Here is a 22,945-nt window from a genome sequence, read left to right as displayed (position 1 = left end):
TGGTATCGCTTATTGGCAGAGGTACTGGTTTGATGTAGAGCCTTAACTGAGTGTGTCTCACTTCCATCCTCTGCAGTAGCTGCCCTCTCCATTTACAGGTTTTCCTGCACGTCATGTGATTACACGTAACTTGCAGGAGATTAAGACAGGCCAAGAGCAGACGGGAGATACGCCGCTAAAGGAGGCGAGGTTCTACTTATATCCCTGCTGCTGTACATACCTTTGCCGATGCTGGGGGAGAACAAGAGGGAAGCCCTAGGAAACGGAGGAGAGAAGCCAGACCTCCCTTCCCACCAGGGATAATATGTTTAAAGCAGACCTGAACATCAGTAGTTCTTCTCTGCTCTAAAAATACGCAACAGCATAACAACCTTCAAAGAGGAGCTGTCAGCCATACTATCTCAGAAAAAAACAACCACATATATAAACAGATAAATACTTGCTCTACTTACATAACATGTATTGATTGCACTGTCCACGTTTTGATTTTAGTGACTCTTCTACAGTAGAAAAAAAAGAAAATCCTTCTTAGCATTTCCCATTTTAACTGACTGTGGCTATTTTGAAGCCAATCCTGATGTCATTTCCTCCCTCACTCTCCTCTGCCTGATTGTGTATGCATTGCCCGCCCTTCACTATAGAAAGTGCATTGTCTCAGCATGAGAAATATTGGCCAATCAGAGAGGAACAGAGGTGTAGAAGGGGAAAACAGGAGGGAAAGAAGCTTCAGTCAATCAGGCTGCATTAGTTAAAGGAGTTATCAGGTAATGTGTGAGATGTAAAACATACATGCCTGCGTGTAACTAATCTTTTTTGTAGGTGAATCGCGCCCTCCGTTCCCCCGAGAAATGTAGTTATTGAGCTCGGTAAGCTCCGGTCGGGGACCCGACCCCGAGGTCGGGCTCCTCAACGACCCGGAACTTGATTGTGAACGCAGGCGCAGTATCCTTACTCACGTATGGGACGCTTGCGCAGGGAGCTTTCAAAAGCGTACATCCGTACGTTACGTATGGATGTGCATGCATAATTAGCTGCCGGGGGAGGGTTTGAGCTTGCTTCGTCACTCGCAAGCCAAACCCTCTGCTTCAGCCACCGCCCTAATACACGCCCACTCCCTTCAGCCCACTCCCTACAGCCGCCGCCTTGCCTGATGCGCGCTCCCAGCAAAGATCATTTGTGGAGACGACGCGAGGCGGCGGCTGAAGGCCGGGAGGAGTGGGAGTGATTGATGGGCGGTGACTAAAGCGGAGGGTTTGGCTTGCGAGTGACAAAGGCAAGCACAAACTCTCCTCCGGTGCTCTAATACACGTGCGCAGCCGTACCTCGATGTACTCAATGTACGGCAGCACGCAATGATTAACAACTTCCCCCTGCGTTCCAAGTACAGGAACAGGGAAGTGAACGAGTAAAATGGGCTATACTACTTCCGGGGCAGGAAATAGAAATGGCCCGAATTGCGGAGCCGGTGAAGCCCCCGGGGGAAGAAAAAACATGCGATCCAGCCCAGATTGGGCTTGTGAACTGGGGAAGGTAAGCCATTTTTAGTGAGAAAAATTTGCCTGATAACTCCTTTAAGTCTGAGGGGAAAGTAGAGAAGCAAAAAAAAACAGCACACTCTGAAACTTCCTTTTCGTGCACCAAATTTTGTGTGTGCCAAATAAGAGTCAGGTAATGGGAAATGATCATTTATCAACAAGAAGAGTAATAGGGATTTTATCTTTTGGATTGCCTAGTTAGCGTCCTTATTACTTGTTTACCAGATAAAAAAAAAATTATTTTTGATTTTATGCCCGACAGTTACACATTAAAAGAAAAAATATTTATTTGTTACAACTGATAAAAATCCTACAATAAATCTGCAGTGTTTTGACTTCCTGCTTTCATGGAAGCAGATTGTTAACATCCCGTGCTCTCAAATGACCTTATCTGCCGTGGTAGTCAGCTGACACAGGGGAGAGATCAAATTACAGTGGTGATTAGTCACAGATGAGGGGGAATTAGGGCTGGGGCACACCAAGAGCGGTTCTGAGCGTTTTTGAAAACGTTGGCGAGTGAAAAACTGCTTGGCTAATGTACAGTATGTCAATGGGATGGTGCAGAGGATGGTGCAGAGCAGTTCGTTTTTACCCCAAACGCGGGTCTGTGACGCTCACACGGTTCCTGAGAAAACCGGGTGTGCGCCATTTAAGTAACAAACACAAATTTAATTGCAAATAACCAAAATGACATTTTGGTTAAATCAACCTTTTTTCCCCCTACTCCCTGGCTCTGCAAGCAATCACTGATAGCTTTCAATTACGGAAACTTGCACGAAGGTGTGAAAGCTGTTCCTAAGCATCCCTGGAAAGTTTACAGGCTCATCCCTCAGATGAAGTCAGATAAGAGCTTGACAGAACCAATGTAGACCAAGAATGTCAGACTGGCCGGCATCAATCTCAGCAGGGGGGTCTCCTAGGATTCCCTCAGCTGAAAATATCAAAGGAGGCCATCCCCCAGCTGAGATTCTCATCAAGTTAAGAAAACCTTTCTGTGAACTCACAAATATGAAATCAATCGTTTGTCATAAATATGACTTTCCAAATGGGCGTCGGCCGTTAGAACCCGCTTATTATGAAATTCGGAACAAACCACACGATTGGATGTTTCCAAATTCACGGTAAGCCCAAAGCAGAGATATCTGCTGGGGTCACAGTTTGCTCCAGACCCCTCAAGTTTAATATCATTGTTTTTGAAAAATTCTGAACAACTTGAAAATGTTATTAGATTTAACATAACTTGTACGGTTTCAGAGATAGCCCACCTATCATGATTTAGGTAAATTTTCTGTCTCCAGGGGAAGGGCTGGCTCATCTCATGTTCCAAGAGGTGTGTGATCCCTGCCCTAACTCCTCCTTGCTGAAGTGAGGAGTATAACTTGACAGAGCGCAGAAAGCTCTGTGTCCAAAAGTCCAATTGCTAAAATCTGACGTCGAGTTAACATCCACCGACAAGCCAGCTGGACACTGGCAAAATCACTTTATTTCCTACCACAGCCTCTGGCTGCATAAGAAATCGCCATCTTGGACTTTCCGTCAAAGACTTGCGATTGCTGCATGGACTACCAATAGCGGTATTTGAACTGTATTTTAAGACATTCCGTTTCTCTTTCATCTCTACTCTGTTTCTATCAAACCAATCTGTTCTGCCGGACAGATATATTTATATGTGGGTTAAATTAGACTGTGTGTATGTAGTTTAGAATAAAACTAACAATTTCATCGTTCAGTCTTGTGCCTGTTCTGAACATCTGATTGTTGCTACAAAGGATCTGCTAGGTTGTAAATAACTGTTACTTCCTTTTAGGCTGCTTTCACAGTGGGATGTTACAGGCGCACGTTAGAGCAGCCTGTAACGCACCCCACCGCACAGCAATGAAAAATCAATGCGCTGTTCACAGTGCCCACGTTGCGTTACATTGTAATGCAGCACGTCCTGATAACGTACTGCATGCAGTACTGACTGTTTGCACATGCTCAGTACGGGTGGTTTTTTATTTTGGGGGCGGAGAGGAGGCGGGGAGAGGCCGCTACGTAGCCAGGCACATGGCTACTTAATATTCACTGCACTTGCAGTGTTTTCTTCTTGGAGCGGCCGCTGATTGGCTGGCGGGACCACGTGATGCGGAGAGCTCCGCTCACGTGGTCTCCGCAGTGCCTCCGACAGAGCAGGCGCACCAAGAGCTGCTTGTAACGCGGCTCTTGGTAGCGTCCTGCTCCAACACCACCAGGCGTTAGGGGCACGTTTTGCGACCTTAACGTCCCCTAAAACGCAACGTCCTGGTGTGAAACCAGCCTTAGGAGTAGCTAGTTGGAGACTGTCCACACCACTCAACACGGACAGTGGTGGCAGTGAAATTACCCGATTTCCAGCGCAAAACCTATATTTTTGTTTTTCCGATTGTACATACAATCGGGATTGTAGCAACATTTATTTCCTTATATAATTAGCTCATTTTGTAAAAAACAAAAGAAAACCCAGAACACATACACACAACAGACGTGTGTTTTTAAATAGGCCATTTTCACAAAGTCTCTGAAGCCCGGATAGCTCAGTCGGTAGAGCATCAGACTTTTAATCTGAGGGTCCAGGGTTCAAGTCCCTGTTCGGGCGTAGATGCTTTTTGTATGAACCACAGTTCCTGTTATGAATGTCACTTCTGTCACATAGAACTTTTCCTCATTTACATGGATTTTCCCTTTGTCAGTAGAGTGCAACATCTCAGGTTGAAGAGAAATCGAGAGCCCAATATGGTGTAGTATGTCAAAATTGATTGGATAAATGAAACAGTGAGATGGTAATACTCACAAACACGGGTTACCACCTAGGTAACCACTCATTAGGCAGGTGAGGAGATTAGACCTGTCCTCACTCAGGATTAAGAAGTCGCTCTCTGTAGATAGGAAGAAAGGGGGTAGATCACCCCTCCACCTGGGGTGGACTCAAATACATTGGTAGGTGAACAGAGGCGCCAGAAGGATAAAAGTACATAACATTTTTAAAAAATTGCTGGGAGGAAGTGGTGGACTCGCCTCCGTTAAAGCGAATGTAAATATATAGATATACACATTTATTGAAAATACCCCAAAGATGCAACGCATTTCGCGGGCACAGCCCTCTTCTTCAGGCAATAAGCATTTGTTTACAGTTGTTTATCCCCTGCTTATTGCCTGAAGAAGTGGGCTGTGCCCGCGAAACGCGATGCATCTTTGGGGTATTTTCAATAAATATGTATATCTATATATTTACATTCCTTGGTGTCTGCTTTAACGGAGGCGAGTCCACCACTTCCTCCCAGCAATTTTTTAAAAATTGTATGTACTTTTATCCTTCTGGCGCCTCTGTTCACCTACCAATATATCATTAATCTCAGGGATTTCTCAAAGAACTTCTTCTTAGCATAGCACATGAGTTGGGCACCGCTATGGCAACAATTCTATAGTCCGCGGCCTGCACACAGGTAATTCGGGGTTACAGCGATTACCACACCCCAAATTATTTCTCCCTATGAGTTGATACAATTCTAAGGGTTAATAACTGTTTCTTCCTTTTAGGAGTAGCTAGTTGGAGACTGTCCGCACCACTTAACACGGACAGTGGTGGCAGTGAAATTATCCGAATTCCAGGGCAAAATCAATATTTTTTGTTTACTGATTGTACATACAATCGGGATTGTACATGTATGGGCACCTCCAACCAATCTTAACCATTTACCGTGCACACAGTGAATTTACCTCCAGAAGTCTTTAGTGCAGGAGAACTGCATGGCAACAGTGGCCTAGTATACGGGATTGGTGAGAGATAGTCCCATTACATATTGTCGACAGCGTTGCGACCAATCTTATTGTCAGTCTGCTCACTGTACTTTCTGCCATTGGGTGCGACTATTCCCCGAATGCTAACGGGAGCAGATTAGACAGAATTGGGTGCGCTGTCACATTACTACCTTCTGGCGATCCAGCGACCGGTCTTAACGTCTTTTAGACGGAATCGCCGGGCTGGATTGTCACAGGGTCCTGCAGCAGGCGGCATCTATAAGTAATACATTTTGTGTGGGGGCCAGTGAAAAATCCTCAGGGGGCCACATTCGGCCCGCGGGCCTTAGTTTGAGGACCACTGGTCAAAGGGTTCGTAACTCCCCCACTAGCGCATAATTTATTCAAAAGGGTAAGCCCTACCCCACCTATCGGTAACAAATTCGGCCATTTTTCCAACCTGCATTGCCCGTCCTCAGCTCAGCAGCCACCAATTAGGCTTCTGAGCTAGGGGTGGACAGCGGCAACGCATGCGGGGGTGGGCCACAGCTTTGGAATAGGAAAGTGGAAAATCACTCTGAAAAGCACCCAGGTGTTTTTGTTACAGATGTTGTTCAGTAGTTTTTTTTTGCATTTTTATTTATGCACGCCTCCTGAACACTAATAACTGTATCAGTTGTCAATACTCCCAATTGATGATAATATATATATATGGACCACCATTGTAGGTGTGCACAGGGGGATATGAAAGTATGTAAATATGCAATTCATGTGATAATAACGTTATGTTGTATATATGTGTATATATATGTATATTGTAATATTCTGGTATGCTAAGGAGCCTCTTTTTACTGATGTAGGCACTGTTATTGGCCTGAGGAAGCGGGCTCTGACCCACGAAACGCGTTGCCTGTGCTACCAATAAAAACCTTTGTAAAATTCAAAGATTTTTTCGTCACTGAGGTAAGCTACCTCAAATTTATTTCCCGTTTTTAAACTGTTTTTAGATGCTTTTATTACACCAGGGCGCCTCTTATACCCTTATTGTTCAGTAACAGCTTTACTGTAACAAAATAGAACATCTTCTACACAAAAACGCTCCAAAAAAACACTAGGCATGTGTAGAAAATCTCTCTAAACATGCCCAGAATCCGTCTGAAAATCTGCTTCAAAAACCTCTAGCGTTTTGCAGATCCTCTAGAGGTTTTTTGTGTGCACTGGGCCTTAGAACAACTAAACTCTCTAAATACATACAGGGAACATTTCTCTCTGTTTTCCTGCTGTCCTGTGCAAGATTTCTAGTTAACTATACTGGGGGCACCTCTAGCTAATATTACTGGGCGGCATAGCTGACACAGAGAGACCAAATTGCACTTGTGATTAGTCACAAATGAAGGGAATTAGACAGGCTAAACTCTCTAAATACATACAGGGTGTAATTATATATGTTTACCTTATTGTCCTGTGGAAGAGGTTAGGTCACCTTCAACAACATTTACTTCCTAATACAATTATCTAATTTTGTAAAAAAAAAAAAAAAACATAAGAAAACCCAGAACACATACGAACAACAGAGGTGTGTTTTTGAATAGGCCATTTTCACAAAGTCTCTGAAGCCCGGATAGCTCAGTCGGTAGAGCATCAGACTTTTAATCTGAGGGTCCAGGGTTCAAGTCCCTGTTCGGGCGAAGATACTTTTTGTATGAAGCACAGTTCCTGTTATGAACGTCACTTCTGTCACAGAGAACTTTTCCTCATTTACATGGATTTCCTCATTTACATGGATTTCTGAGGCGATTCACTGGGGTGATTTGTTACAGCGCGTCCCCACAAATTCAATCAGCTATTGACATGTACACACGTGTCAGAATTATTTGTAGCTCACCAAACTGCACTTATGCCGAGCTTCAGAACCCATCCAGTTATTGCCATCCAACATGTCTGTCCGCACAGTAGACGGTTGGCTGGGTGCTGTTATGTTTGGGGAATCATTTTGCCATGTATATTTAGAAGGAACTGTTTTTGCCACATAATTGTAGATTTCCTGTACAGCCTGCATGACGCTTGTAACTTTAATGGCACAATCACACTTCCACACTTTTAGTGCAATTTTTAGTTCAGGTTAAATGCAGCCAGTGTTTTCTAATGCTGCTTGTATGCCATGCAGTGTGCTTCCACTATTCTCATGCATTCACTTTCAGTGATGAAGACAAAGCCTGTCATGTTAGGGTCCGTTCACACTGCACGCGTTTCCATATGCGTTTTGGAAACGCGTGCGGGGGGGGGGCCGACACGCAGGACATCAGACATTGCATAGAGTGCAATGTCTGATGTTCACACAGCATGCGTTCCGGACCTGTGCGGTCCGGGAACGCATGCTGCACGCAGATTTTACAAAAACGCGCGGCTGTCCCATTCACTTTTCAGTGATGGGATCAGCCACGCAACGCATACGAACGCGGATGGCGTGCGTTCGTACGCGTTGCGGTCCGCACTTTGTAGTCTGAACGGGCCCTAAGGCTCTGCCTGGATCTAAGGTCTAAGCAGGGTTCCCCAGAAGTTTTACATCAAGGGCCAGGTCAACATACTTCAGACTGCTGGGGGGCCAGAGAATACATAAAATGATGTAAAAAAAACAAACACTTTACATTGAACCTAGGTAGACAGCGACTATTAACATGAGCAGCCCTCATGTCTCCCATTGATCCAGAGCTGATATTACGCCATCAACACAGCTTTCTGGCTTCCATGTGGAAGGGTGGTGCCAGCACTGCTATGCTATATATGGGCCACCAATATTTAGAGATGCAGCAGGCGGCATCTATAAGTAATACATTTTGAGTGTTGGTGCCAGTGAAAAAGCCTCAGGGGGCTGCATTTAGCCCGTGGGCCTTAGTTTGAGGACCACTGGTCAAAGGGTTCGTAACTCCCCCACTAGCGCATAATTTATTAGAAAGGGTAAGCCCTGCCCCACCTATCGGTAAGAAATTCAGCCATTTTTCCAACCTGCATTGCCTGTCCTCAGCTCAGCAGCCACCAATTAGGCTTCTGAGCTAGGGGTGGACCGTGGCAAAGCATGCGGCGGTGGGCCACAGCTTTGGAATAGGAAAGTGGAAAATCACTCTGAAAAGCGCTAGATCAGAGCAGTTTTCCAGGTGTTTTTGTTACAGAAGCTGTTTAGTTACAGCTTTACTGTAACAAAATAGAACATCTTCTACACATAAATGCTCCAAAAACACTAGGCATGTGTAGAAAATCTCTCTAAACATGCCACATGCCCAGAATCCCTCTGAAAATCTGCTTCAAAAACCTCTAGCGTTTGCAGATCCTCTAGAGGTTTTTCGTGTGCACTGGCCCTTAGAACGACTAAACTCTCTAAATACATACAGGGAACATTTCTCTCTGTTTTCCTGCTGTCCTGTGCAAGATTTCTGGTTAACTATACTGGGGGCACCTCTAGCTAATATTACTGGGTGGCATAGCTGACACGGAGAGATCAAATTGCACTTGTGATTAGTCACAGATGAAGGGAATTAGACAAACTAAACTCTCTAAATACATACACGGTGTAATTATATATGTTTACCCTACTGTCCTGTGGAAGAGCTCAGGACACCTTTAACAACATTTCTTTCTTTGTGTAATAAGCTCATTTTGTAAAAAAAAAACAAAAAAACAAAAACAAAAGTAAAGAAAACCCAAAACACATACACACAACAGAGGTGTGTTTTTGAATAGAGCATTTTCACATAGTCTCTGTAGCCCGGATAGCTCAGTCGGTAGAGCATCAGACTTTTAATCTGAGGGTCCAGGGTTCAAGTCCCTGTTCGGGCGAAGATACTTTTTGTATGAAGCACAGTTCCTGTTATGAACATCACTTCTGTCACAGAGAACTTTTCCTCATTTACATGGATTTTCCCTTTGTCAGTAGAGTGCGACTGTTAATCTCAGGGATTTCTCAAAGCACTTCTTAGAGCATAGCACCTGAGTTGGGCACCGCTATGGCAACAATTCTATAGTCCGCGGCCTGAGCACAGGTTATTCGGGGTTACAGCGATCGCCACACCCCCAATTATTTCTCCCTATGAGTTGACACGATTCTAAGGGGGAATAGTATTGAACGCTGCTGGGAATTTCAGCGGCAGTAGGGTGAGGCGTCATTTGGCTCACCCTGCTCCAAGTTGACTGGAGAATACTGACACATGAGCTGGATTTCAGCTATAAGTTGAGCCAAGGTTATTTTGGCTACATCTTTAACCCCTAAATGACAGCTCCATGCCAAATGGCGTGAGCAGCACGGCAGCCCAAGGACCATTCCACGCCAATTGGAGTGAGCAGCATGGCAGCCCCTGGACTAGGGGCGGGGATTGCATGAGATCACGCGCATCTCCGCTTGAATGACGGAGCTCCGCCATCAATCTCCCAGCAGCGATTGCCGCTAGGAGACTGTTAGATGGCGAAACCGCTGTCTATTTACTCTGTACAGCGCTGCGATCTATGGCAGCGATGTACTGGGGACAGCCGTGTCACTCGGCTGCCGATCGCGCTGATTGGCTGGCGGTGGGATGGAGCGATATTTAAATAATAAAATAAAGGGGAAATGTATAAAAAAAACAACAACAAATATTTACCAAAAAAGAAACATCCTGAGAGCTCTGTTGGTGGGCAGAAAAAAGGGGGGGGGAGGGGAATCTATTGTGTACGAAGTTATGCAGCCCCCCTAGTCACCCATCAATCACTCCCTGTCACTATCTGTCAACACTATTTTTTTTATGCCCTAAACTGCCCCCTGGGGGCTCCTGATCACCCCCCACCCCTCAGATTCTCCCCAGACCCCCAGATCCCCCCCCTGTGTACTGTATACATCTATCCCCCTGTAATAACCCACTGATCACCTGTCAATCACCCATCAATCACCCCCTGTCACTGCCACCCATCAATCAGCCCCTAACCTGCCCCTTGCAGGCAATCTGATCACCCACCCACACCATCAGATCGCCCGCAAACCCGCCGTCAGATCACCTCCCAAGTGCATTGTTTACATCTGTTCTCTCCTCTAAACACCCACTAATTACCCATCAATCACCCATCAATCACCCCCTATCACTGTTACCTATCAGATCAGACCCTAATCTGCCCCTTGCAGGCACCCAATCACCCGCCCACACGCTCAGATTGCCCTCAGACCCCCCTTATCAATTCGCCAGTGCATTATTTATATCTGTTCGTCCCTGTAATAACCCACTAATCACCTGTCAATCACCTATCACCCATCAATCATCCCCTGTCACTGCCACCCATCAATCAGCCCCTAACCTGCCCCTTGGGGGCAATCTGATCACCCACCCACACCATCAGATCGCCCACAGACCCGCGGTCAGATCACCTCCCAAGTGCATTGTTTACATCTGTTCTCTCCTCTAAACACCCACTAATTACCTATCAATCACCCCCTGTCACTGCTACCCATTAGATTAGACCCCTAACGCCCTCAGACCCCAGCCCTGATCACCTCGCCAGTGCATTGATTGCATCTATTTTCCCCTCTAACCACCCCCTGAGACACCCATCAATCACCTCCTGTCACCCTCCTAGCACTCCTATCCATCAGATCAGACCCAATACAACCTGTCATCTAAGAGGCCACCCTGCTTATGACCGGTTCCACAAAATTCGCCCCCTCATAGACCACCTGTCATCAAAATTTGCAGATGCTTATACCCCTGAACAGTCATTTTGAGACATTTGGTTTCCAGACTACTCAGGGTTTTGGGCCCCTAAAATGCCAGGGCAGTATAGGAACCTCACAAGTGACCCCATTTTAGAAAGAAGACACCCCAAGGTATTCTGTTAGGTGTATGACGAGTTCATAGAAGATTTTATTTTTTGTCACAAGTTAGCGGAAATTGATTTGTATTTTTTTTTTTTTTTTTCACAAAGTGTCAATTTCCGCTAACTTGTGACAAAAAAAAAAAAAAATCTTCTATGAACTCACCATACTCCTAACAGAATACCTTGGGGTGTCTTCTTTCTAAAATGGGGTCATATGTGGGGTTTCTATACTGCCCAGGCATTTTAGGGGCCTTAACCGTGCAAAAAAGTGCCACCCATGTGGTATCGCCGTACTCAGGAGAAGTAGTATAATGTGTTTTGCGGTGTATTTTTACACATACCCATGCTGAGTGGGAGAAATATCTCTGTAAATGGACAATTGTGTGTAAAAAAAAAATCAAAACATTGTCATTTACAGAGATATTTCTCCCACCCAGCATGGGTATGTGTAAAAATACACCCCAAAACACATTATACTACTTCTCCTGAGTACGGCAATACCACATGATTTTTGCAGCCTAACTGCGCAAAGGGGCCCAAAGTCCAATGAGCACCTTTAGGCTTTACAGGGGTGCTTACAATTAGGCACCCCCCAAAATGCCAGGACAGTAAACACACCCCACAAATGACCCCATTTTGGAAAGTAGACACTTAAAGGTATTCAGAGAGGAGCATAGTGAGTCCGTGGCAGATTTCATTTTTTTTGTCGCAAGTTAGAAGAAATGGAAACTTTTTTTATTTTTTTTGTCACAAAGTGTCATTTTCCGCTAACTTGTGACAAAAAAAAAATACAATCCTCTATGAACTCACCATGCCTCTCAGTGAATACTTTGGGATGTCTTCTTTCCAAAATGGGGTCATTCGGGGGGTATTTATACTATCCTGGAATTTTAGCCCCTCATGAAACCTGACAGGTGCTCAGAAAAGTCAGAGATGCTTCAAAATGGGAAAATTCACTTTTGGCACCATAGTTTGTAAACGCTATAACTTTTACCCAAACCAATATACACTGAATGTTTTTTTTTTTTTTCTTATCAAAGACATGTAGCACAATGTCTTCGCCCCTAATGCTGGATACACACGTTGAGATTTCCCGTTCGATTTCCGGGATCGAATCGATTATTTCCAACATGCTCGATTCGGATTTCGATCGTTTCTGCCGTCGATTTGCATGTTAAGTATGCCAAATCGACGGCAGAAACGATCGAAATCCGAATCGAGCATGTTGGAAATAATCGATTCGATCCGTTCGATCCCGGAAATCGAACGGGAAATCTCAACGTGTGTATCCAGCATTAAGGACCAGAGCCTTTTTTTCCATTCAGACCACTGCAGCTTTCACGGTTTATTGCTCGGTCATACAACCTACTATCTAAATGAATTTTACCTCCGTTTCTTGTCACTAATACAGCTTTCTTTTGGTGCTATTTTGATTACTGCTGCGAGTTTTAGTTTTTATTATATTCATCAAAAAAAACATGAATTTTGTCAAAAAATTATATTTTTTTTTACTTTCTGTGCTGACATTTTTCAAATAAAGTAAAATTACTGTAAACATTTTTGTCCAAATTTATTGTGCTAGATGTCGGAGTCGGTGGATTTTTGGACCGACTTCACAGCCCTGATAGGAACACCACAAGTGACCCCATTTTAGAAAAAAGACACCCCAAGGTATTCTGTTAGGAGTATGGTGAGTTCATAGAAGATTATTTTTTTGTCACAAGTTAGCGGAAATTGACACTTTGTGAAAAAAACAATAAAAATCAATTTCCGCTAACTTTTGACAAAAAATAAAATCTTCTATGAACTCGTCATACACCTAAGAGAATACCTTGGGGTGTCTTCTTTCTAAAATGGGGTCACTTGTGGGGTTCCTATACTGCCCTGGCATTTTAGGGGCCCAAAATCGTGAGTAGTCTGGAAACCAAATGTCTCAAAATGACTGTTCAGGGGTATAAGCATCTGCAAATTTTGATGACAGGTGGTCTATGAGGGGCCGAATTTTGTGGAACCGGAAATAAGCAAGGTGGCCTCTTAGATGACAGGTTGTATTGGGCCTGATCTGATGGATAGGAGTGCTAGGGGGGTGACAGGAGGTGATTGATGGGTGTCTCAGGGGGTGGTTAGAGGGGAAAATAGATGCAATCGATGCACTGGCGAGGTGATCGGAAGGGGGTCTGAGGGCGATCTGAGGGTTCGGCGGAGTGATCAGGAGCCCACACGGGGCAATTAGGGCCTGATCTGATGGGTAGGTGTGCTAGGGGGTGACAGGAGGTGATTGATGGGTGTCTCAAGGTGTGATTAGAGTGGGGAATAGATGCAAGCAATGCACTGGCGAGGTGATCAGGGCTGGGGTCTGAGGGTGTTCTGAGGGTGTGGGCGGGTGATTGGGTGCCCTAGGGGCAGATAGGGGTCTAATTTGATGGATAGCAGTGACAGGGGGGGATTGATGGGTGATCAGTGGGTGATTAGATGGCAGAACAGATGTAAACAATGCACTTTGGAGGTGATCTGAGGGTAGGTCTGCGAGCAATCTGATGGTGTGGGAGGGTGATCAGATGCCCGTAAGAGGCAGGTTAGGGTCTGATCTGATGGGAGGCAGTGACAGGTGGTGACGGGGTGATTGACGGGAGATTGACAGGTGATTAACAGGTGATTACAGGGGAGAATAGATGTATACAGTACACAGGGGGGGTCTGAGGTCGTTCTGAGGGTGTGGGCGGGTGATTGGGTGCCCTAGGGGCAGATAGGGGTCTGATCTGATTGGTAGCAGTGACAAGTGGTGACGATGGGTGATTGATGGGTGATCAGTGGGTGATTAGATGGCAGAACAGATGTAAAAAATGCACTTTGGAGGTGATCTGAGGGCAGGTCTGCGGGCGATCTGATGGTGTGGGGGGGTGATCAGATGCCCGTAAGAGGCAGGTTAGGGTCTGATCTGATACGTGGCAGTGACAGGTGGTGATTGACGGGTGAATGACGAGTGATTGACAGGTGATTACAGGGGAGGATAGATGTATACAGTACACGGAGGGGGGGGGGGGATCTGGGGAGGATCTGAGAGTGTGGGGGGGGTGATCAGGAGCCCCCAGGGGGCAGTTTAGGGACTAACTAAAAAAACAGCGCTGACAGATAGTGACAGATGGGTGATTAGGTGCAAACAGGGGTCTGAGGGGTGGGCAGGGTGGGGGGCTGAGGGGTGCTGTGGGCGATCAGAGGGAAGGGGGGGCAGATCAGTGTGCTTGGGTGCTTACCTGCGTGGCTGCAGCCTGCCCTGGTGGTCCCTTGATCACTGGGACCACCAGGGCAGGAGGCAACCTGTATAATACGCTTTGTATATGTTATGGCCAAAACCAGAAATCGGCCAATTCTAGAATTGGCCGGCCATTTCTAGAACTGGCCGATTTGACGTCGGCCAAAGTCCAAAATGCCGGGAATTTCTGACATTGGCCAGCCAGTTCTAGAAACGGCTAAAGCCAGTCGGCCAAAGTCCAAAACGCACAAATCCCAGAACATCCCGGGTCCTGTCCAGCACCATGAATGGCACTCAGAACTTCCTCTGTGCTCTGAAAGATACAGCATAATAATATTTTTTTTTAAAGAAAAGCATTTCTTAGTTACAGATACAGCATAATAATCTTTTTTTTAAAGAAAAGCATTTCTTAGTTACAGCTGATACAAATCCTGCAATAAATTTGCAGTGCGTCTACATCCTGCTTTCTTTGGAGCAGTCATATTGTTAACATACTGTGCTTTTAAATTAGCTTCTCTGCTGTGGCAGTCAGGTGACACAGGGTACAGATCAAATTACAGTGGTGATTAGTCACAGATGAGGGGGGATGCATGGCTGGGGAGTGCTTTGCATGGCTGGGGGGCTTTTCTGGGTGCTTTGCTTTGCTGGGCACTTTGCATGGCTGTGGGTGGTTTGCTGGGGGGCTGTGCATGGCTGCGGATGCTTTGCTGGGGGGCTGTGCATGGCTGTGGTGGGTGCTTTGCTGGGGGGCTGTGCATGGCTGCGGTGCTTTGCTGGGGGGCTGTGCATGGCTGCGGGTGCTTTGCTGGGGGGCTGTGTATGGCTGCGGGTGCTTTGCTGGGGGGCTGTGCATGGCTGCGGGAGCTTTGTTGGGGGGCTTATGATTAGTGACAGAGGAGGGGGAATCAGACAGGCTAAATACATACAGGGTGCTTCTCTCTGTTTTCCTTTTACCTTGTGCAAGAATTCAGCGTGGAGAGCTGAGGGCGGAGGTGGTATCAGCTGCAGCCGGCAGCATACAGGCCAGCCCCGGGTCCCTGCAGGAGAGGAGAGGTGTGAGGAGGAATACGCCAAGGCGGCAGCAGGGACACCGCAGGGAGAAGTTGGGGAAGGAAGGCGGCGGTGAAATGAGCTGCAGCCGGTATCACGTCGGAACACCGGCAGCATATAGGCAGCCCTGGGTCCTCACAGAAGGTCCTCGAACAGAGAACAGGGGCCAGCGGGACATCAGCGGGGGACAGTGGGACATGGAGCGGCGGACAGCGGGACTGAACTCAGAGCGGGGGACAGCGGCACAGCAGTACTTAGGTGAGCTTCGGGACTTGGCCGGCCACATGTAGTTAGAATGCGTTCTGGCCGGCCAAAGTCCGACATGGAGGAGCATTTTGTACATTGGCCGCAGCAGCCGGCCACTTCGCGTTTTGACCGGCCAGAACCCGAAGTGGCCAGACTTCGGGTTCTGGCCGTAACATATACATTACAAAGCCTATTATACACTTTGTAGCGGCGATCCGGTAGCTAGTAACCCGCCGGCGCTTCGGAACAGCCGGCGGGTTACAGCGCGAGGGGAGCGGAGCCTGTCGCCGGCAGCTGATTGCGTCACGAATGACGCGATCACCGCATAACCACACCCACCGCCGCCAATGGGCGTATTGCAGTAGTTTGGGCCCAGCCCTTGCTGCCGCCCATTGGCTGTGGGCAGTCGGCAAGTGGTTAAAACGCCCCGCTGCGCGCTATACTCTGCAGTAACCTCCTGCCGGCTACCACGACTTCAGCTCGGGGATACCGATCCTGGCATGTGTTTTCCATCCCGAGCTGAGCTCGTGATTACTGCTAAGGAGGTTAAGAAACCTTCCAAAAGCTGTAGAAAAACGTTTCAACAATATTACTGATTTTTTTACTTCACATGGCAACCCATTAGCATGTTTGCCTTTTGCCAATGGCATTCAATGACAATGATCTCATATTTTGCAGAGAAGATTAAAAAACACTGTCCGCAAAGAAAATCCATCAATCACCAAGGCAAGCAACAAGAGTAGTTCACATCCCAATAGGATCTACTCCAATTGCATTGCTCTAAATAGTAGTTATGACGGAGTCTACAGTATCATCCACCTTTATGTTACAACTTACTCCATAAGGGTTTTATAAACAGTAATTCACCTCTGGGCCCACTACAGTGCTTTCAGCTTCCCTTTTGGAGTCGCCGATGATCGCCTGTATTTCCAAAGGTATAGGCTAATGAACAGTGATTGAGGTAAGCCCACGGGAGTGACTGCAATTTGCCAAAATCGCAATCATGGGTTATGCAGCATTTTTGGAACAACTTAATAGGGGAATGCAGACCTTTCCTATAAATTGCAAGAAGGTGTAAATCAAACTCGCAAGTGGGTGTCCAGCCACAGTATGCTGACGGAACAAAGTATATGTATTCTTGTATGCTGTTGTACAGCGCCATGGAAGATGATGACGCTAGATAAATCAACAATAATGATATGATTGTTGAATGCATGTCCGTCATGCACAGTACACACCCAGGAAAATTAATTTCCTGGTAAATACTTCTGCTGCCCCCATATGGTGACATGAGAAACAGGACTTACACCTTCCCTGGTGGTCTAGTGGTTAGGATTCGGCGCTCTCACCGCCGCGGCCCGGGTTCGATTCCCGGTCAGGGAAATGTGTTTTGTTTTTTTTACCTGGCGGCTGCTGATATGAAGCAGTGACCTCACATTCATGACTACATAGGACATAATTTATTTTGTGTAACTGACTTTGCTATAAAATCTATGTAGATGGCGCCTGTGCTGGGCACCTCGGACACATGGCTCCAGGCATTTCCGTAGTTTTTAGATAGTATAGTCTCAATTGTGCAGTTTAGTGGTAGATTTAGCGGTAGATTAGTAGATTAGCAGTTTTACGTACCTAGTTGCGTAGCTCTCAGTCCAATACACTCACCGAGGGCAGCACATTCTGTCCCCGGGACCCAGACATCTGCTCCTGGCTGCTGCAAACACTGGCTGCGGCTCCTGCTCCCTCACGGGAGAACACAGACACCTCTGCTGACGGACACTCCTTGGACATTAGCTTGCCCGCTCCGATCTCAGGCCCCCCTGCTGCCTCGACCCGGGATCACTCCAACTGTCGCTCCGGCCTCTGCTCCCGCCGCCACTCGGACCTTCGCTGCAGATGCTGCTCCGGACCCTGCCACCGCTGTCCGCATCACTCTCTGGACCCCTGCTGCCGCGACCCAGGATCGTTCCTCACACCGGTCCTCTGCTTCCGCCGCCACTCATATGCCTTTCTCACGCCGGTCCTCTGCTCCCGCCGCCACTCGGATTCCTGCTCCAGGCCGGCAACTACTGGATTGCGGCGGCCAATGCTGCTCTGGTCTCCATCCGCTCCCAGCCACCACTGACGCCAGCGGCCTTCCGCTGAAGCTCCTGCCGGAGGGCACTCCACGGTACCCTCGGGCTTCCTGCAATCATCTGACGCAACTCAGCACGCGTCCTGGCCGGGGCTTGAACCAAGGTACGTCTCTCCTCGCCTGCACGCCCAACCTCCGGCCCCACGGGGCCAGGCCAGGCCTGGCCTGCACCTCTGGCCCGCACCCTTGCCGGCCTGGCCTGCGCCAACTCCCCACCTGGTCCTCCAGCCCCACGTGACCCCGCTCAGCCCCTGCTCAAAACCCCAGCTCCATGTGGCCCGGCCTGCACCTGATCCCACTCAGATCTCATACCTGCTATGTTGCTCAGTATACATAGTGCCAGCACCAGTACCAGCCCCCTAGGGCCAGGATCACCACTCACCTTACATGCGGTGGCAGAGAGCTCATGGACTCACGCACTAGGCCCCCTCCCCCTTGCACAGGCGGAGGGCAGCCATTCCACACTGTGCCCCCACAGTCTAGGGTCTTGTCAAGGGAGGACCTTCTTTAGTGGGAACGGAGAGCCCACTGCAAAACGTTCGACGGCAGATCCCTGTGGGACACAGTTAGCTCGAACATCGACCACCTAACTAGCAATGTCAACAGCACCTCGAGGAAGCGGCGCCATAGGGGGTGCAGGGCAGGTGCCCTGGCACGACTCAAAAAGAAAGGGCTCCACTCCCCCATCCCTGCCATTCTACTAGCGAATGTTTGCTCTCTCCCCAACAAGGTAGACGAGCTGCTCCTACTTCTCGACAGCAAACCTGCAATCAGCAGGAACACCCCATTTCTCTGCTTCACTGAGACCTGGCTGAACGATGGCATCCCCAACAACCTCCTGCAGGTGCCAGGCTATAACCTCCTCCGTGCCGACCGGGATCCCACCCCCTCGGGGAAAAAGCGGGTTGGCAGGATATGAAACTGAAGGAAGTGGCGCACAAGTCCGGTTCCCCGGAGGAGTTCAGAGCTGCCAGAAATGCCTTAAATCGGGAACTAAAAAACGCAAAGAGGGCCTTCTCAGACAAGTTAAGCCGGAGCCTCCAGTCCAACAACTCACGAAAGGTATGGAAAGGCCTGAGGGCAGCTACGAACCTCAAGCCCCCACCCCAGCAAGCAGCCCCCAGCACTAAACTGGCCGACGAACTCAACGAGTTTTATTGCACTGGCACCCAAGCAGCCTGGCACGACAACGGCCAAGGACAATGGGGCGCACTCCCCTCTATCTGTCCCGGAGATGGCGGTGACGCTCCGATCGCAGTTAGTGAGGAGGATGTACTACGGCACCTACGCAAGTTTGACCCTAGGAAAGCTTCGGGCCTGGATGGTGTAACGTCGATCTGTCTGAGGACATGTGCAAGCCAGCTGGCCCCTGTCCTTACCTCCATATACAACAGATCTCTTACGGAGGGCAAGGTCCCCTCCTTCTTCAAAAGGTCCACGATTATCCCAGTCCCCAAAAAGTCGGGTAACACAGATCTCAACAATTACAGACCAGTGGCCCTAACACCCACCATCATGAAGATCTTTGAACGGCTGGTCCTTGCCTCCCTGAAGCACTCCACTAATGTCCTCCTTGACTCACATCAATTCGCATAAAGGGCAAACCGGTCAGTAGAGGACGCCATCAACATCAGCCTGGCGTACATCACAGAGCACCTCGACAGGCCCAACACCTACGCCAGGCTACTGTTCTTGGATTTCAGTTCTGCCTTCAATACCATCTGCCCTGACATCCTGCTTGCCAACCTCGCACAGCTGGGAGTAGCCCCCCTCCCCCCCCCTCCTCTGCTGGTGGATCGGGGACTTCCTTTTCAACAGAACGCAGAGGGTCAAGCTAGGCAACTGCTACTCCAAGGTGAGAACTACTAACATAGGTGCTCTCCCTGTACACCAACAGCTGCACCTCAACTGATGACTCTGTCAAGGTCATCAAGTTTGTGGATGACACCACAATCATTTGACTCATCAGCGGTAACAATGAGGTCGCCTACCGCGGTGAGATAGACAGGATCTGCAACTGGTGCATAGATAACAATTTAGTCCTCAATGCAGCAAAGACAGTGGAACTGGTCGTGGACTTCAGGAGACGCCCCCCCCCCCCCCCCCCACTCCACCCAATTCTCATAAGGGATATCAAAGTCTCCAGGGTCCCCTGCGTTCGGTTCCTCGGCACAACCATCACTAAGGACCTAAAATGGGGCAGAACACCACCATAACCCAGAAAAAGGCCCAGCATAGGTTATTTTTCTTGCGCCAACTGAAAAAATCTGGCATCCCACGCGAGTTGCTCAGGAGCTTATCTCTCATCGTCTGGTATGTAGGGGCATCTGCTAGCGACAAGTACAAACTCCACAGAGTAATCAGCACTGCAGAAAAAATAATCGGACTGCCACTGCCACCCCTCGATCTCCTGCACACGGCCAGAATGAGGACAAGGGCCACCAAGATCTCGACCGACCCCTCCCACCCGGGCAGTCGGTTCTTCAGAATCCTTCCACTGGGCAGCCGCTACAGGGCTGTCCCCACCAGACGCTGGAATACCTTCTTCCCCCAAGCGGTTCTCCATCTGAACTCGAACCCTACATGACAGCTTGTGTCTTTCTTCTTGCATATAACCCCGGATTGACTGAATGCCTCTCACTATGAACATGTCTATGTTCATGTTTATGTAGCCCACCCTACACCGTATGTACGTAGGTCTTATGTATGTATGTGTGTACGTACAAATGCCATGCCATGTGCTCCAAAAACAATTACGGGTATGTCTCTGGCATACTTGGCGAATAAAGCTGATTCTGAGTCTATGTACAATGATTACTGCAGTCACTTAACAGTGAGACTGAAACTCAAGTATTGAGTGTCATGTGACTGCTACGAGCCTGGAGCTCTAGTGTTGAGTATGAAGCTGACAGGTAGACACATGGGCATACTTCCCAACTTTTTTAGATGAGAAAGAGGGACATTTAAGCCCCTGCCACACCCCTTATCACACCCCTAGTCATGCATACCATAAAAACTTCATAAGAAAAAGATGTTATTTTATATCTCAAACCACACTGGTCCTCTCTATCCTGGTTCATTTTCCTTCATATTAACATTTGAAAATTTGAAATATATACATTTAAGGCATGCAGAAAAAGTTTAAGGCATGCAGAGAATTGTTTTGCACATTAAAGGACCACTATCATGAAAAATAAAATACATGAAAACACACAATTAACATTTCTCCCATAGTAAAATGTAGTGTGTTGCAGAAATCTGACAGGTTGTGGACTAGAATATCTCCTTATGGGGGATTATCAGGGTTTTCTTTACATTCAAAAACATTGAATGAATAGCAGTTGCACAGTCCAGCTACCAGAATAGTGTGCAACTAGTAAGGGGTGGGAGGGGGGAGCCTGCATCTTTGTATAGATCTTTTCCAGGGAGTGCTGTTGTAAAGAATACATGAATTGCTTTTATCAATATTTCAACCAGAAACAATGTCACTGAGTTCCTCTGGACAAAATGACAGGTTCTGACATTCTTTTACTGCTTACAATAATGCACATTTGAAGCTCTTGAGGGACACATAAAATGGCCAGGAGAGCCGCATGGTTTGAATTTGACTCCTGTGCTTTAGAGTGTAATTATCTGTAGGAGTGCCTTATCAGTAGGTGTAACTCAACACCACAGCTCTATTCCAGGGGGAAAAAACACATATAAGTAGATAAATACTTGATCTACTTACATAACACATGTATTGTACTGTCCACGTTTTGATTTCAGTGAATGTTATATATTAAATGACGAGAATTCTGTCCCTGGTGGGGGCCATGTCTTTTGCCCACAGTAAAGGCTAACCTGTGATGTCATTTATGCCCTTTACTTTTTTTCTTGTCTCCTCCAATCGCTGAGTCACCTCAGCCTTGCTTGTAAACACAAGTGATTAGGGGATCAGGTTTCAGATAAGCAGCAGGCAGGGAAATAAAGGGAAGAGGAGGAATATATTATAGATAAAAAGAACCCCCAGCATGCAATTCTTTGGCACCGACTACTAAAGAGCCAGTGCTCCTAAGGAATATGATAACTCTAAATCATAACAGCAGAAAACGTTTTGAAAGTTTGAATGCAGGATTAGCAACTTTATCACTTAATACACTCAGACCAGTTGCTGTTGAAATTTGATTTTTATGCTGACGATACCGCTTTAACCCTTTGCTCCTTGAAGGTTAATCCAGTTAAAACTTCAGTTTTTTTAGGATATCTATTAATTGTAATGAAGTGTCGTCAATCCCCCCCCCCCCCCCCCCCCCCTCTTTCGGCAGGCTGATAAGGCTGGTTTTCACTGATCCACCGAGCGGATCAGTCAAAACCAGCCTTATCAGACTGTACACACAGGGAAACTGTCATCAGAACGGCCACCCCGCGGGTGGGTCTAACGACCGGTTGTTTGAAGAAATCAGGAGTGTGTAGGTAGCTTTAAGCCCCATACAACTTTTGTTGTGAAACAAGTTGAAACAACTAAAAAAAAAAGTATTTTGCTATTGTTTAAAAAGCTGATCAGACTGAAAAGAAGTCAATACAACTGTTGGATTGACTTCTTATTAGCTTTTTGAACAATAGCAAGAGACTTTTTTTTTAGTTGTTTCAACTTGTTTCACAACAAAAGCTGTTTGACTATTGTGCTGCAGAAAAGACCACTGTTGAGCTTTTGTTTGGAGCTCAACAGAGAGGTTTGGCAGATAGTTGGAGGGCAGATAGCTCTCCCCTGGTAAACTATACTGGGGGCACCTCTAGCTAATATTACTGGGTGGCATAGCTGACACAGAGAGATCAAATTGCACTTGTGATTAGTCACAAATGAAGGGAATTAGACAGACTAAACTTTCTAAATACATACAGGGTGTAATTATATATGTTTACCCTACTGTCCTGCGGAAGAGCTCAGGTCACCTTTAACAACATTTATTTCTTTGTCTAATTAGCTCATTTTGTAAAAAAAAACAAAGAAAACAAAAGAAAACCCAAAACACATACAAACAACAGAGGTCTGTTTTTGAATAGGCCATTTTCACTAAGTCTCTGTAGCCCGGATAGCTCAGTCGGTAGAGCATCAGACTTTTAATCTGAGGGTCCAGGGTTCAAGTCCCTGTTCGGGCG

At 47.1% G+C, this 22,945-nt stretch overlaps 5 non-coding genes across 5 annotated transcripts; all 5 read left to right on the top strand.

The window, feature by feature from the left end:
• Nucleotides 1–4,076: 4,076 nt before the first annotated feature.
• TRNAK-UUU (transfer RNA lysine (anticodon UUU)) lies at nucleotides 4,077–4,149 on the top strand. The gene has a single exon. It is a non-coding gene; the product is annotated as a tRNA-Lys (tRNA).
• A 2,757-nt stretch (nucleotides 4,150–6,906) lies between these two features.
• TRNAK-UUU (transfer RNA lysine (anticodon UUU)) lies at nucleotides 6,907–6,979 on the top strand. Its single transcript has one exon. It is a non-coding gene; the product is annotated as a tRNA-Lys (tRNA).
• Nucleotides 6,980–9,052: 2,073 nt separating this feature from the next.
• On the top strand, nucleotides 9,053–9,125 carry TRNAK-UUU (transfer RNA lysine (anticodon UUU)). Its single transcript has one exon. It is a non-coding gene; the product is annotated as a tRNA-Lys (tRNA).
• A 7,858-nt stretch (nucleotides 9,126–16,983) lies between these two features.
• Nucleotides 16,984–17,055, top strand: TRNAE-CUC (transfer RNA glutamic acid (anticodon CUC)). The gene has a single exon. It is a non-coding gene; the product is annotated as a tRNA-Glu (tRNA).
• Nucleotides 17,056–22,872: 5,817 nt separating this feature from the next.
• Nucleotides 22,873–22,945, top strand: TRNAK-UUU (transfer RNA lysine (anticodon UUU)). Its single transcript has one exon. It is a non-coding gene; the product is annotated as a tRNA-Lys (tRNA).

This window comes from Hyperolius riggenbachi, chromosome 3, assembly GCF_040937935.1.
Source record: "Hyperolius riggenbachi isolate aHypRig1 chromosome 3, aHypRig1.pri, whole genome shotgun sequence".
NCBI classification, from domain to species: Eukaryota; Metazoa; Chordata; class Amphibia; order Anura; family Hyperoliidae; genus Hyperolius; species Hyperolius riggenbachi.
This window is presented reverse-complemented; position numbering and strand designations above follow the sequence as displayed.